The sequence below is a fragment of the Cygnus atratus genome, chromosome 5, assembly GCF_013377495.2.
Source record: "Cygnus atratus isolate AKBS03 ecotype Queensland, Australia chromosome 5, CAtr_DNAZoo_HiC_assembly, whole genome shotgun sequence".
NCBI lineage: Eukaryota > Metazoa > Chordata > Aves > Anseriformes > Anatidae > Cygnus > Cygnus atratus.
This window is the reverse complement of record NC_066366.1, coordinates 7,006,326-7,022,777: the sequence shown is the minus strand read 5'-3', so window position 1 is coordinate 7,022,777 and position 16,452 is coordinate 7,006,326.

Sequence of the window (16,452 nt, the reverse complement as noted above, 5' to 3'; positions counted from 1 at the left end):
TGGGCGGTCACTGAGGGGCTTCAGCAGGCTTGGCTTTCTGAACACAAACGTATACAAAGAAACGGCATGCACTCTGGTATTTCATTGTGGACTATCACACTATCACTTAAGACCCAAGTTTCTTGATTTAACTCTTCTTCTCCTCTACCCAGTCCCACTGCAGAGGGCAGTAAGCAAGTGGCTGTGCGGCGCTTTGTCACCTACCAGGGTTAACCCACAGCAATACGAAAACCAGCATTGCTCCACGGCCAATTCGCAAATTTATCTCACCTTTGTTTCCTATATTCTGAGTAAACACTGGCTGGCTTGTCTGCACTGTGGGCTGTATGCCACTGATACCTTTTTAATAATACCTAAACTACTCTGGATGCTTCTGTATGAGTTATGAATGTAGTAAAAGATCCACCCTTGACTATGATCATTCAAGTGCTTGCGGCAATACTTCAGCCAGATCTAGCATATGAAACAATGAACTCCACACAAAACATTTTGCTGTGTCTCTTTCTGGGTTATTTTTAAAGCAAATTATTTAATAGACCCTGCTTAGACTGTGGCCACACAGACAGCTGAGCTGGCACAAGGCAATTCTTGCACTGGCAGGCACAGCAGGGGGAAAAAGCCAAAAAGTGAAAAGAGGAAAGAACCCCTTACACTGCAGCCACTACAGAAATTATAACAGGGTTGTCACACCACCAAAATACCATTTCATGGTACACTGGCATGGCAGCAAAGCAACCTGGACAGTTTCTCTAAACGGAGCTGGTAGCCCTTAAAGTGCTGCCAATACAGCTGTCTGTGGGGTAACAGTACAAACCTGCTGCTAAAAATGATTCACATTAAGAAGGAAATGACGAGAGTTTTTTGGAACAGGGATTATTCTAGTTTATAGGTGGTGGCAGCATTGTTTGCCACACAACTGCTAGTCAAGATCAACAAAGCAGCAGCAAGAGCAAAGAAGGGAGCCTCTATCACCTCAGAGCTCAGACAAGAGCCTCAGCACTTCACAGACAGACCCATTCAGTCTGCCTGTGGATTCAACTCACCGTTCTAGCATTCTTCAGATCCTACCAGTGAAGTGTAACCTAACACAGAAGTGCAAGACAGATGTACAATATAACTTTGAAATCAACCATGTAAACAAATATACAAACTAATCCCTGTGGAGACACACACATACCTGATCAGGTAATGGTTGATTATAAAATCAAAGTAGCAGTAATTGACAACATGGTTTGCATGCCCACGTTGATCATTATCCCTCCATCTCGTTTGTATTTTTGTAAAGTAAGCGCAGGGAGTATGTCGTCAATAAAATCCGCGGTCCCCAATTTCACAGAGTAGCTAGATAACAGATGTTTCTGTGCATTCGTCCCAGAAATCATGATGTAAATCACATCAACATAATGCTATATTAAAATAAAATTAAAAAAAAAAAAAAAAGATGTACTACCCTGGGCATCACACTGTTGGTAATTTATGGAGATATAATCATAGGCCTCAGCTACATAAATGATAAATATTTGTTGTTGAAAATCCGTTATATTATATACAGAAACAAGGTGTAGGAACACATTTCTATAATTATAAAAAGCAACAAACCTGTCTTCTCACACTTCAGTCTTTTACTGCTGTCAGAACAATCTGAACCCAAGAACACTCACTGTCAGATGGTTTTAGGTTCACACCTCTAACACTGCGGCTCCCATGCTAAGGATTTTTGCATCCCTCTCTTCTTCCCACTCCCCCATACACGCCACCTGCACACTGGCACTGTTCATCCCCACTCTCGTTCTGGTTGAGGAGGGACAATGTTTGTTTTGCCACCCATCACATCTCATATTGCATGTGGGATAACAACTCATATAATGCACAAAATATAAATATATAAGCAGAAACAAGAAGGCCAAAGATTCAGCCTTATATTTCCTCTTCCGTATTCGGACTTTGTTTTCCTAATCTCCTTGTGCCTTTCTAATCTATTTTACTTCATGTCCTTCACCTACTGCTGTCTTCCATTCACCTTCTTGATTACAGAGTAGAGGCATACAATGCAAACCAGTGTCCCATTTTCCTTTTCAGCCTCCAATCAAAACAGACAACCTCAGCCAAACAAAGAAAAAAAAATAAAACCTGAAAACCACATCTGCTCCACAAAGCACTCCAGATGCAATGCCTACTGGCCATGCTGCAATTGTTCTGTGCGACTGCTCATGCCTCTTTAGAGCTGACATGCTTCAGGGCAGAAATTCCTTTGTCTGGCACATTTACCTTTTGTGAAGCGCACAGTACACTTTGAGGTGAGCACAGGGCACTCAGTTTTGATGTGGGTTCAAAAAAAAATAAAAAATAACGCCATACAAACCAGGTCATCAATAGAGATGAAAACTAAAGACCAGGCTCTGACCAATGAATTTGAAAGCTTCTTCACTGGAGAGATTTCAGATAGACAATGACTTTATATTCACCAAATCCAACACAACTGAGGGACAAGAGGTGACTTCTAACATCAGGAGGGGGAGAGGTGATACAAAAATCTTTATCCAAATGTCCCCAGATTTTGAAGTTCAACTCTAGATCAGCACCTTGCAATCCACGGTATCTCCAGTGCATGTGGTTTCTTCTTCAGGAAGTTTTTGTGTTGTTTTTTGTTTGTTTGTTAGTCTTTCTTTTTTCTCTCTTTTTTTCTCTTCACAGAATACGCAAGTAATCAAGTTCATCTACAAGGACAGAAATTTCATTTTATTATTTACCATTTAAAATAGATTTGGACTCTGGGTGGGATGTTAAGAGAGGCAATATTTAAAAATTAGCATATTTACCATAACCATTTTAAAGCAATTTACATCCATCATTTCTTCTTACAGGTTACATATACACTAATGTCCACCCATGTGGACACATCACAGTACTAAAGAAAGAAAAGCTGCATGCGTCTGAAGAGTAGTAGGCAGTTTTGACAGACATGCTGCAAGGGCAATGGGACTACTTAATAAAAAGTAGCCGAAAAGACTTGAGCTGATAGAAGCTGTTGGACTGTAGCACTGCATGCTAGCACAGTTTGATCTTTTCCTTCCATTAGAGGAAAAAACTGTTATGCAGCTCTCAAAGTGACTAGAAATAGAGCCTGGGAAACAGATCCATGGCTCTGGTTTTTGCCTTTGCTGAGAAAATTATGTTCCACTTTTTAAAAAAGAAAACCAGCAAGAAAACAGAAGTTTCAGGAAGCTGCAAATGTACATTTACTTAGATAAATTTATTCACAAGCTGAAATAGTGCGTTTAAAAAACGTTTTCTTTATTTAGTTTAATGAAAAAGTATTCATCTTTTTGATAGGTGATAATTAACCATTATTCTGTCATAAACAGAAAAGAAAGATGTACCTATGCAGCATTTAACTGAGTATTGTGTTAATCACACTGCAATGACTCAAAACACAAAACCAAAGCAGTGAAGTTTCTTATATGAAGTGTTTCTTTCGCCAAGGAAAAGAGCCTGAACATCTCTGAAACTTAACTCATGATCACATAAATGAACATTCAATTCAGTTTTACCAAATCCATTCTGAATTACTCTTGAAGACAAATAAAAGTTGAACAGTTGTCACGAAGAGAGATTGCTGTAATTTACACTGATATCGAATATTAAGGTTTAAAAACTTCCCTGCATCCACAATTTTAAGAAGTTAGGTTCAATCCCCCAAATATCTCATGCTTTAAGTTAAATGTTTAGCAGCCACATATTTATCTATCTTAGTAACTGACAGAGAGGCGGGCAGACTTGGAGCTCTGTAGGGCTGATACGTTGCCATTAGAATGGGGAGAAACAGCAAAGAGTAAGAGTAAAAAGTAAAAACAAGCACTTTCTCCAAAGTGCTCAGGAGGGTGCCAGAGCACAGGCTAGCTAACACGCCTTCCCAATAGTAAAAGTGTTCAACTGAGCTTCTCAGAAATCAGTAACTACACATTAACCATGATATGCACTACTTTCTTCAAAGTAGCAGCCAAGGCTTCCCACTGATCAGCTAAGTCCAGGGGTAAGGTTCACCAACCAAGTAAAACATTTTACATATAGCATTTGTATTTAAATATAGTTAACGTAGAAAATGTATGGGTTCAGATATACTATTTTAAGTAGTGTGAAGAAAAATAAAGTTTAGGCATAAAGATATTCCAGGTCCTCAACTGAATGCCTTTAAATTAAAATGGTTTTAGAAATACATTTCCCACTTTTCACTAAGTACATGAATACCATGGACTTTCATAATGGAAGAGAGGTTGTGAAGGACTTAAATACCATAAGTTAATGTCTTTGAGTGGGTACATTGGCATGGCTGATCCTACGGAAAGCTATGAATTACTTTACAAGCTTTCACGAGCCCCATAATAGCTCCAACTCAGTAGTCACATGATTAATATAACAAATCCAGCACTAGATTTTATTTCCATCCTACTTACAGAAAATATACAAGCCAATCTGACCCAGTTCAGTCTCGCTTGAAACCTCCAGAGAATTATGAATACATCTATAACATGAGAAAACTCATTTAAAAACAGATTAACATGCAAATCTGGTTTGAGTTATTCAATTTACAGCTTTTATATTTTTCCCCAAAAGTTGAGCAACACGTAGACTGTGTTTACAGAAACGGGACTGCATATCTGAAGTGCTACATCTTGGAAACAACTACTGTAACATTTTCCATTTTCTTCAAATGAACAATATATGAAAGTCAGACAAAAATCATGGCAGATGGATTTTTCCCTGAAGGTAAAGCCTCATTAAATAAAAGAAACAAAGGAAAAAGGAATTTGTACTAAAGACCTCATTCCAGAAGTAGGAAGAGGTAGTTTGGCCTATGTGGACACAACTCTATTGTTCAGCATCTTCAAATGCAGATTGTTGTCCAGTCAGATGCCATTAAAGGTAGTAGAAGGGCACTGCACTGGGCATTAAGTATTCGTTCAGCTGATATGTGCAATACAAACGAATACAAAGTCCAAAAAAGTGGAAAAGGTGACTCAAAAAGAATCCAAAAAGATTATCTCCATTAGTCTGTATAAGACTCAATCTTTATAAGACCCAGTCTATATGAGACACTGAACAAGTTATACTAAGGGTTTTAACAGAAAAGTTAAAGAAAATAGGAAACTATCAACTATAACAGTGTGAACTTTCAGAAATAATTCCCCCCTCCCCCCCAATGTCTAACTGCAAAATGTCTATTTTTACACAAAAACTGAAAAAAAAAAAACTAACTTGTAACTTTTTTTCCCCAGTTTGTTACTTACTACTCCTATCACTCTTACTACACCTTTAGTCCTGAAGCTGGGTTGGGACACTAAAATAACCAAACCTGAGCTCTGCTTGCACACTACATACTTGATAAGTGAAACTGCAGAGACTGACAAGAACCCAGAAATCAGGACTGGTGAACCTGACACCAGAATCACAAAACTGATGCCCGTGCCCATCCAAAATTCTTTTCGGAAAAGGAAGCCTTCCTTAACCCTTCAAGAACATGGTTAATGATATGACCCTGGATTACCTGAACTGTAACCACATCATGTTGGAAGACAGTCCCCCACGTCATGAAAACATTAGAACGAGGACCAGGAAGAACAACGATGCAACAGAGCTCTACATCAGCTGTGCACAGCATAAGGCTTGCATGAGGTTTGCACAGGACAACCAGCTAAGCTGAATCAGGGAAGGGCAAGGAAAAAATACTGAAGAGTTCAGAGCCACCACTCAGGTTCCTTTGATTGAAGGTGCACACACGGTTTGCTAATCCAGTCCACAGAGACTGAGATATGAAGTGTTACTCTTGATTTAGGATGCCAATGCTCTTAGATATCATTCCTCATGGATGTTACTGCCATCTCCAGTTGGCTAGAGGATACTAAAAATGAGGTGTTACAAGTAATTAGGATTGCACTTGCATCGTACAGAAGCCAAAATTTAGTATATGAAGGACAAGCAGTGAAAGAGGTACCTAGAACTTACCTGGTTATTTAAAGAATACAAGGTGGCTACATGAAAACTGGATCAAATCCCATTGCTTATCTCCATCCCAAGCTGTGCAACACACCGAAGACTGAAGACATGAAGTGACATTTACTGGAAGTACATTCAAACAATTTCAAACTCTTTGTATCTTATTTTTGTACGTTAATTTTTAACTATAAATTCTGAAATCATTACATTGAGCCCTGCTGGTAACACAGAGTAAAGGTATATTTAAAATCTCTTTGGTGCTGAGATAAAAGTGGTAAATTTAGGATGCAATGCCTTCATAGAGACAGTGGAGTAGAGGAAAGGCAATGGAGCATTCAGAGTGACCTAAACCTTGAGACTAAGCTTTGGGAGCCTCCCAGCTGCAGAGCACAGCTTGGCAGTCTGCAGAGGATTGGAGAAGAGGGCTGCAATGCAAGCTGCCAGGCAAAACAATGAACTTCCAGCAGCCCACAGGAGCTGCATCCCCGCTACAGGGGCAAAGGGAATCACTGAGCAATTCCCAGGGTACTAAAGCCTTGTGTCAGCCAACACTGCATGCTTCTGACAGATCAAAGTGGTCCAAAAATCAGAAACTGAGCCTCCAAAAATGAGCAATGCCACCAAAACGTTGACAGTTTTGATAAATGCCACTGCAGACATGCAAATCAAAATAGATCTGGATTACGTGTTTTGTTGGATTTAAGTGTATTTAGTGGAAACAGAACTGTGAAATTAAGAACAATTAAGAGCAAAGGTGATTTACAAAGATACCCCTGCCAATGGCCAGCATGTGTTTTTCTCAAGTCTTTGTTTATCTTGTTAGCTTTATACTTTTCCAAAATGATAATATCTACACTAAAATATGGATTACCTCAATAGACTTAAGCCACACACTCAACTTATCTGCTAGAAGAATCAAAGATCTGGTACCTACATTAATCTAATGAAATGAGTTCCAATTTAAGACTGAAATTCTTTATCTTTTTTGAAATATACAATGACAAAATGGAATGTCCTATTAATATTAAAGGACAGTAACTAGCAAAAGTCAGATAGTTCAAAGTTAAATAGAATGATCTGCTGTCCCTAAGCACTGATACACATATTCATAGTAACATCTAAAAAACCTATCTGTTCTAACCTCAACAGAGCAGTACAGTTGCTAATTGAACATGGAGAATGGGTTTGTTCCATCAGATGTGCTCGTTTCTCCTAAGAACACCCTATGGAATATCAAATGTACTAAATATAGCTGTCAACATTAAAAGCATGCAACTTGAAAGTGCTATTAAAGAGCTAAGTGTACTTCACTTGGAATTATAAAGCCAAAGCCCTCTTTAAACATGTTATTAGAGACAATTCACATTAATGCAAAAATCATCATTCTTCATTTATTTTACAAGACATGTCTAAACTATTCCCAGGCTCAAGAGTTCCTCAGTCTTTCCTAGGTTTACTGGTAATTACTTAAATGAATCAATACTGTTTCAAGTAGGACAAAAATAGAGATTTTACTGTAGCAAATGAATATATTAGTTTCCCATCCCAAACAAACTGCTTCCAGGTAAAGCTTCAAAATAAGAAGTGATGCAACATGTACAAGTGTTCACCAATATGTTGTTCTATTTCATTTGCTACTGCAGTGTCTAGGTGCTATAATTTATTTTTTTTACCTTGAATAAATTACCTGTGTAATCATAACAGGTTTTTAGTAAGGAACACTGTAAGACTCCTAGGAAAGCCTCTGCGCAGTAGAGAGGCTACTTGCCTTCCCTCCTGTAAATACACACTAGATTTGTAGGAGGGAAAAAAAAAAAAAAAAAAGCAAAATGGAAGTATGAATGTATCTAGAAGTAACTAGGCCTGAGGAACAGCTCACTAAAATCACAAGCATTGTTCATACATCATGCGCAGTTACTGTATATCTGCTTCCTTTCACTAGCCTCTTGCTTCCATCTCTACAATTCCATCCAAATTAACAGCACCCCACAGATCCTGTTCAAGAGCAAATTTAACGTGAGTAGCGGATACTTTGGTCTCTGTCAGAGCTCTCAGTAGCACTGATGGAAGCTCAATTCACTGAGGAATAGTGGAATTAAGCACCACTACTAGAAGTAATAACATAAAATACTTTGGGCAAAACATTTTTGTTTAACATGACCCCTACCATGTACCTCTGTTAGTCTGCTTGCTTGTAAAACATGCAAAATTCATTTCAAAGACACATGATTTTAAGCAACATGGTACTAAGCACAGCAAGCAAGTCATGCATCTTCCTTAAATTTCTCCTCCTTCTAGTTTGCATGAGTTTATACAATTTTAGCTATTTAATTTCTACCCTAAAGAATGCATTGAGATCACTCTTATTTTAAAAACACCTCAACTTAAACACAAGATGGGATTCAAAGAAATACAAAAAAGAAAATACCCCAAAACACAAACCAACAACAAAACAACACGCCTTCCAAGAATAACATCCAGTCTTCCCTTAACTAACAGAATTGCTACTCAAATCCTACAGCAAAATTAACCCAGGTATAAAACAGCAGAAAGACTGTGGAAAATAGTCTATGAATTTAAGCACAGGTTTTGTAACCCCGAGGGGTTTTGCTTCCAACAAACAAAATAAATAAATGGCTTGATCACCTATTACATATTTGCAAACAAGAATTTTTGGAAAGAAGAAAAAAGTTCTCTTTGCAATAAATGGGTCATCTTAAATCACTAACAAAAAACCACAGACCAGTAATGTCTCTTCTACAATTTAGAATACTCCTTGGTAGGGCACTAATGAAAAAACAACTAATTATTACACTTTACCATAGTAACTGAAACGTTCATGTTATTAATGTCAGCATGGTCTAAAAAGGAAAACATACCTATAGCAAAATAGTAAACTTATGAAAACAAATCCCCCCACCCAGATAAAGCCTACCTAATATTCATGTTAAACTTTGATCTTGTTCTTCCAACCAAGGCTGATCCAAGCAAGAAAAAAAAAATCACTGCAGAGGAAAGAACAAGACCTACAAAAGCATAAACTATTATCCAGAAAAGATTTCTCCCTTGTTTACTCTGTAAACCACACATTATTAGAGCCAAATCCCACAGGCCTTGTTTTTGTCAAGTTTCCCACTGACTTCAGAAGCCATTTTGCCTAGTTCTTCCTCAGTCGGGAGAGACAAATCCAATCTTTCCCTGACACACAGCAGAACCCTCTTATGTAGCTCATCATCTCTTTATTATTGTTTGCTGTCATAGAGTGGCGACTTTTGTATGGTTACGGTTTTCCCATTACAAGCATGCGATGAGGAATAGTCGAACTCTGATTAGATATTACAAAACCTTCTCGGAGGGCTTTCTGAACTGCAGCCAGCGGGATTCCCTGCAGCACTAAGGGCCAGCCTTGCTCCCACCACAGTCTGTGGGAGTTGTGCCAAGGATGTAAGTGGCATTATGACGGGTCTCCAGCAGCAGATATTACCCATCACACTCCAGACTTGATTAAAGACTTCCCCACCTGCAAATATATAATAAATAAAGGGCTTAATTGCGTAATTAATTATAAGGGCTTTTAATCCGCAATAGACAGCACCATAGGTTTTAGGTAGCCCACACAGACCAAACAATTCATTAGATCAATATTTGCTTGACATCAGTTTACAGCAAGATTGCAGGGGGACTCTCTTTCTTTAAGAATCAGAGAGGACAACAGGAAGCAATAAAATAAAGTGAAATCAAAAGAACACCACCACAATCCAGACCTACAGACAGAAATAATTTCACACTGCGTACACATGCTTCCAACAAAGGTTTCCTCAAAAATATATGCATAATGGGCAGTGATTTTTGAATAGTAAGTAAAGTACTGCCAGTAGACTTTTCCTTTTCCAAGGCACCAGGCAGAGATGTAGCAGTGTACACAAGTGGGGTGTAAAGTCAATGGGATTACATTTTCCTAATTATTTTCTGCTTGAGGTTTACATCACATACACAAAATGAGATCAGCCGGGACTTGCCTCTCTAACAAATCACTCAGACTTAAACATTGCTCAGATAAACAAAAGGGGGGGCAAGGCTGAGAAAAGGCAGAGGAGTGCTTCTTCAATCACAGTTGCAAGGAACAAAAACCTGGAGGGGGAAAAAAGCTGTTGGACCGCCACCAAATCTCCCCCCACTAGAGACAAGAGCCCATCTGCTGAGCTCTGCAACTTAGCTTTAACTACCATTCAGCTCGCGTCTCTGCAGAGATCAATCTACAGAGCTGGCAGATGGACCCCTGCTTCCCTGAGTCGCTGTGTTATTTGTTTAATAAATTTAATTAATATCCATACTGCATTGGATTGCTCCCAGAAAGGGGGCTGCAGCTCTCTCTTTCCCCGATAGCAACATGATGAGTGATTTCCCAGAAAAGACCAGATAACAGTACCCCCAGGCCATTGAAAAATTAAAAGTGCCATGTGCTTACATTACTTTGCATGTATTAATTTTTGCAGTGCGCTAATTTGTTCTCAAAGCCTATTTTAACTTCACAAAAGTATGGGATTATCAAAAAGTCATAACTCATTTTGGTTTATATCAGTTACAAAATTAGTTGGAAAGAAAAAAAACATCAAATCTAATTGGATTTCAAAATATTTTATCTATTTGCAAGAAAGAAACAAATTGTTAATGAGGGTGTCTCCTCAGGCAATATATATTGTCACAGTTTCTGCCAACAAGTTACAGGCATTCAGGGTCATGTTGGACATGCTATACTTTAATGCTTGAGAACATACTTATTTTAACCAATAAAGACATATTCAGCCCACGTAAAACAAATTTTAAAAGCGTGAAGGATAAAGGAAAACAAAACTACTAGCAATTTTTTACAGTGAAAAACATAATGAAACAACACATGCTAAGATATTCCAGTAGAAAGCGGAAACATAAAACATGCACAAGTGCTGAGAACAAAAATATTATTTGTCTTCAATATCAGCATCTCATACTTGCTTCATTTAAAAAGTTTCATTTTTCATCTTAAAAATTACATTGAGGCATAAGTAAAAGAATGATTTCAGTCAAGCCTATTTAGCTCCTACAGTTGTGCTAAATGGACACACTTCTGTTTGGGCCCCCATTTCCTTGTTAATTCACCTTATATTCGGAATATTTCACACTTGAGATTATTAGCTCAACTCCAGCAGCAGGTGTCCTAGAGGATAGTGCAGGCTTGCCAATGTTATCTTCGGCATCTAACCGGACTCCTTTTTCCAGAAGTAGCTGTGGCAGGAAAGGTTAAGCACACTTAAGTATTTCCCTCTGCCTCTGGGAAGGGTGAGAGGCACCCATCCCTGAGGTCAGCCAGCACAGCTGCTCCTGGGACCAAAGCTCAAGCCCAATTCACCTGGAGTCAGCTTTATTTATTCAGACAGTTTAAACATGAGGCCTTGGCTAACTTAGGTGACCATGAATGAAGAAAACAAAAAAGAGACAATTCTGCAGACAAGTCTGAAGAGGTATATAGCTGCTTTCAGTTAACTGCCCTTCAGTTAACTCTCCTCGCTGCTCGTCTATCTGTACACATTAACCTTTCCCACCGCTGCTGCCATTTTCATAGTGGATGTCTAACCTTACCTTCAGAAGGCAAAATAGTAAAAATACCACTGACCATGGGTATTCTACCACCAGAGACAGCAGTGATATGAGTCAGGAAAATAAGGGTTAGCACACTTCAGTGGTGTCTAAAACCCAATTACCTTCTAGTTAGAGAATGAAGTTCACTTGTTGATAGAGGACGGGGGAAGGCAGCCCTGCACGGAAAGGGGAACAAGTGAAAAGATCTACACAAAGCAATCAAACACCCCTCTGTGTATTCTGGCTGCATGCTTTCTAGCTGCGGCTCCTGGAGTAGCAGAACAGGACCAGCCCCAGGACACAGAGCCTGGCAGCGTCCCCAGCCACGAAAGTGGGAGTTGCAGCAAAGCGAGGTACCCAAGAACTAGAGCTGCCACATGGATCACTCTTTGGAATTTGCTGCCTTCCAGATCTCAAGTATTGCTAAACACATCACTCACTGGAGAGGTGGTTTCAAAGAGGTGTTCAGTGCAAAAGGAACAAACTTGTACGGCTCAAGAAAGGTTGGCACATGCATCAACAGTTTTTATTTTTGATTTTTATTTTTTTAAGTCTGGGGCATTATGGTGTTTTCTGAAAGAAATCAAGACTTGTCCTTCCCCACCCCCCTTAATATTATGTTGGAACAATCATCATGTACTATGGGATCTAAATAGTTTTATCAAATGTATTATTGCTTACTATTCACCTTGAGAAAGATGCCTAAAACAATAACCTTTTCTGTTGTACCTCTAACTTTCTAAAATATTTCTGAAGTTGAATGACAAGCCAAAAATGACTGGCTACCAAATATACCCATAGTAGTTTTTATTCACTAGTCTTATGGTGATTTTCACACAAGTATGACTTACTATTCCTGTCCTGTGAGCAGGGAAGTTGAGATGTAAAGAAAGGAACAGAAACTTGCCACTGTCACCCCACAAGGTCAGCAGCACACCCAAGAGCAGAGCCCTCATTCACTGCCTCTTGTCCTGAAACTCTTCCTTGGCAGGGTCTAGAAAGACCAGACTACTTAGATGGACTTTTGAATATAATGAACATCAAGAATAACGTAGGATTTTTTTGATATATTTTTTTTAAACAGGATTAGCACTTCAGAGTGTTGGAAAGAAGAAAGTACTGTTGAAGCAGTGATCGACATAGTATATCCCATTAATTCCAAGAGCTTCAAAATCAGGTACTTTGCATATACAGCATTACATCCCTCAAAGTAACTGTGCCACTCTTAAATTGAGCAGATTCGATAACCCAAGAAATGTAAATCCCGCCTATAACCCCAGAACAGCCATTGCCCAGTGTTGGTCAAAATTCCAAACTATTAAAAATGCCCCTCAGCCATGACAGTGAAAGCCTACGGGGTGTGAGCACACTTCATCCTTTGTGCAGAAGACATCACCGATTTCTCTGCCAGGAAATTATGGGAGGCCGCAGACCCTGTCTATTAAGAGCAAGATGCAATGGACTCGCCATTTCCCATAGGCTATGAATGCCTTGTAACTTGCGACTTGACGTAGAGGAGAAGTTTCTAGCTCTGTTTTTCACTGCCTTGGCAACCTCATTTCCTTACTATGATTCAGTTTTGTTTGCCAAAGGGAGGCAGGTCATTCGTTGTCTCATCATACTGAGCTGCCTCAATATGATTAAGTTCTTTTTTTTTAAGCCTCATTTCTTCCTCCATAACATTTTTGTAAATTGCTATTTATCATCCTCTAAACCTGAAATGAAAAATGTCTTGAGTGACTCCTATATTTCATTTCCCAAAATAAAATGAAAATAAGATTTAGAACACTGCAGGGAAAAGAAGGGGGAAGAAAACTTTCTATTTGATGGAAAATTCTCATTGTGAACAAATGATTTTTCTTTGTAGGGGGATTTAAGGATTTTTGGAGGAGGTAGCTTACATTTTTTGGTTTGTCAACTTCTCCCTGATAACTATAACAACATCAGTTTAAGGATCTACTTAAAAAAAAGTCAGAAGTTCCAGGCATCAAGTTTATACTCAGACATCTGAAAAGGAAATTAAATTTTAATGCAACATAAACTTTAAGATCAATATTGTCTAAATGAGATTCATGCAGTTATATTCATGACAAGCAGATTTCTTGGACCAAAAATCTGTCTGCATTCATAGCAGTACTAATTTTCTGCAATATACCACATACTTGTAATGGTATATGAGTTAATCAGACTACAGCTGCCTAAATTTATTTTCAAGTTCTCAATGATATGTTATTAATTGGAAGACTAATTCACCTGACAGCCATTAAGAGACACAATAACATTATTCATATTCCCCTGTGAAGTTATATGCATGCAAAATATTGAAGAAAGCACAGAAAAGCAGTCATCTATATAACAGATATATTGTAAAACCCACACAAGCTACACTTATAAGACATTAAGCCTAAATCTCTCTTTAACAAATTTACATCTGACCTTTTTTCTCCCCCCAACATATATTCAATGTGTTTTTACATTCAGGAATGTGTAGTCCTTTCCAGGTAGGATTTAAATTTTGCAGATCTCAAAACACTAAGAAACAGGAAAAGGAAGGGTTGCTATTAAAAAAAAAAAAAGACCAAATGCTGGAAAATTAAAAGAAATGTAGGGAAGGGGACTTCTTCATGCAGTGAAAACATGGAAGCGATAATTCCACCTTATAACTTATGTCAATATATTCTGCTTTTTTCTCGTATGGAAATTTTGCCTTCTGTGAGCTGTGTGGACTAATAATGAGGTGAAGAAATTTTCAGAAATATTACTTTCTTCAAATGCAATGGAGAGAGAAAAAGTTCTTTGTAAAAGTAAATGAATAACACATCCTTCCCTTGCCCCCCCCCCCAAAAAAAAAATCAATTACAGATAGAATTGATAACGCAGCTTCCAGAACCATGAAAAAAGCCTATTCTTTCAATATACTCATGATTTCTTTTTCTTTTCTTTTTTTTTTTTTGGTGTGTGTGTGTGTGTGTGTCTGTGTGCCTGTGTCTGTGTGCTCTTTGGCTTTTTATTTATTTTTTTAAAACAATTTTCATGTAAAAAGACGATTTAAAATTAACTGTGATCCAATTCATCTGTTACTGGAAAAATTGCAGTTTAATGGTTAACTTCACTCAGGTATTGAAACACTATCCCTGCTTAGCGGTTAATTAAATGATCGTATACACTAAAACAAAGCTGTGATATTCCCCTATATGTTACTCCTTGGACGTAATCATTACAAAAGATCGTAAGAGGAGCAATCACAAAGGCTCCAGGTCATTGTGCACTTAAACAGAGGCAGGCAGAAATCTGGGGGTTAGACTGGGAGAAGTAAGGGAGAGAAAATGCAACACTTCAGAACACGACCCAGTCCCCCTTTCTTTTCCTCTCATTTCATTCTGAGCAGATCCCTTGGAAAGTTTGTTAGAGCTGTCTCACCTTATTCAGCTGATGCTACCAACTGTTAGAGAAACACAGGATCCTACCATTAACATCTCTGAGTACCTTTTCTTTAGTTTCCATTTCAGACAACACTGCTAGACCAGGGACATTTTCCACAGGCTCACATAATACTGCTAATCTAAGGTCAACCACCAATTCAAACAAAACAGCTAATGGCAGAATTTACCATGAAAAGGAAGCTCTGTCTGTCCTTAGGGCAGGGAGGTAGAACCGACATGAAAGGTAAGTAAAATGGCAGCTCAAGAGAGCAAGTGGAGCTTCAAGCTAATCTCTCATCACATTATCAAAACTAGAAAATTAATTTCTTTACATTAAAAGATAAAAGAGACATTTTAATACCCAGACAGGACAATTACAATATAACTGAAAAACAACAATATGCTTTGACAATATGACAAATATATACATTGACTGCTACAAAAATATCAGCTAGTTCTTCTTCAGTATTTAAGTGTCAAATGGACTTTTCAGAGATGGAAAATCACTGAGAAATGGACAAAATTCCTAACTGTGGAGTTCCAGAGTCCAGCTGCTTAATTCTACCAAACACAAATGCAAACTAGCTGAAACCAAAGGTCTTAGGACGATGAAGAGTCTTTTAAATTTGGACATGCTCAAACAATGAGGCATCTAAGGCTGACTTATAACTCATTCACTCAGAGCTCTGCTAAGCAGCAGTGGACACTTGCTTACACATTTGGAAGGGAACATAATGTTAGTGTAAGTGCCTTTACCATACAACAAGTGTGAGGAAAGGAGCTGGTAAGGACAATATTACTTTTCCCAGACATTATTGACCCCATTTGGTTTTTGATTTTTTTTTTTTGACTCTGGGATTCACTCCAGATTAAAGTTACTAATACAGGGAAGAAAGAAAAAGTGAGAAAGAAAAGAAAAGTCAATCCCGTGTTCCAAAAGCTCCACACAGAGGCCGTAACTAGAAGTGGATAATGGGGAGCTCCTGCAATAGTCAGTGACAGTTTCTAGAACTGATAACAATGAAAACTCTTACTGAGGTCTAGTGAGTGGACATTACACCACCTGGGAGGTGAATCATTGTTTACAGAACTCAAATGTCCTTAATAAGGATAAGCATATGGTAATAATGCAATCTGACAGGCTGACATTCCCTGTTACTGACTTTTGAGGTCACTCAGAGCCTTTTTATATAACTGCTTTTTCTCCATAGCCCTACTAATGTATTGAGTACTAAACCACTACCATAAACAGATTTCTACTACTACTGTACCTAAATTATCTCAATCACTCTAAGCAAACAAAAACTAGTAGAAACTTCAGAAAGCAGATGCTCTGAGAAAAAACTTTGTGTGAAAGTATGCTAGTTTACAACTTTGGGGAAGACAAGGTAATATCATAAAGTTGCCACTGCCCAAT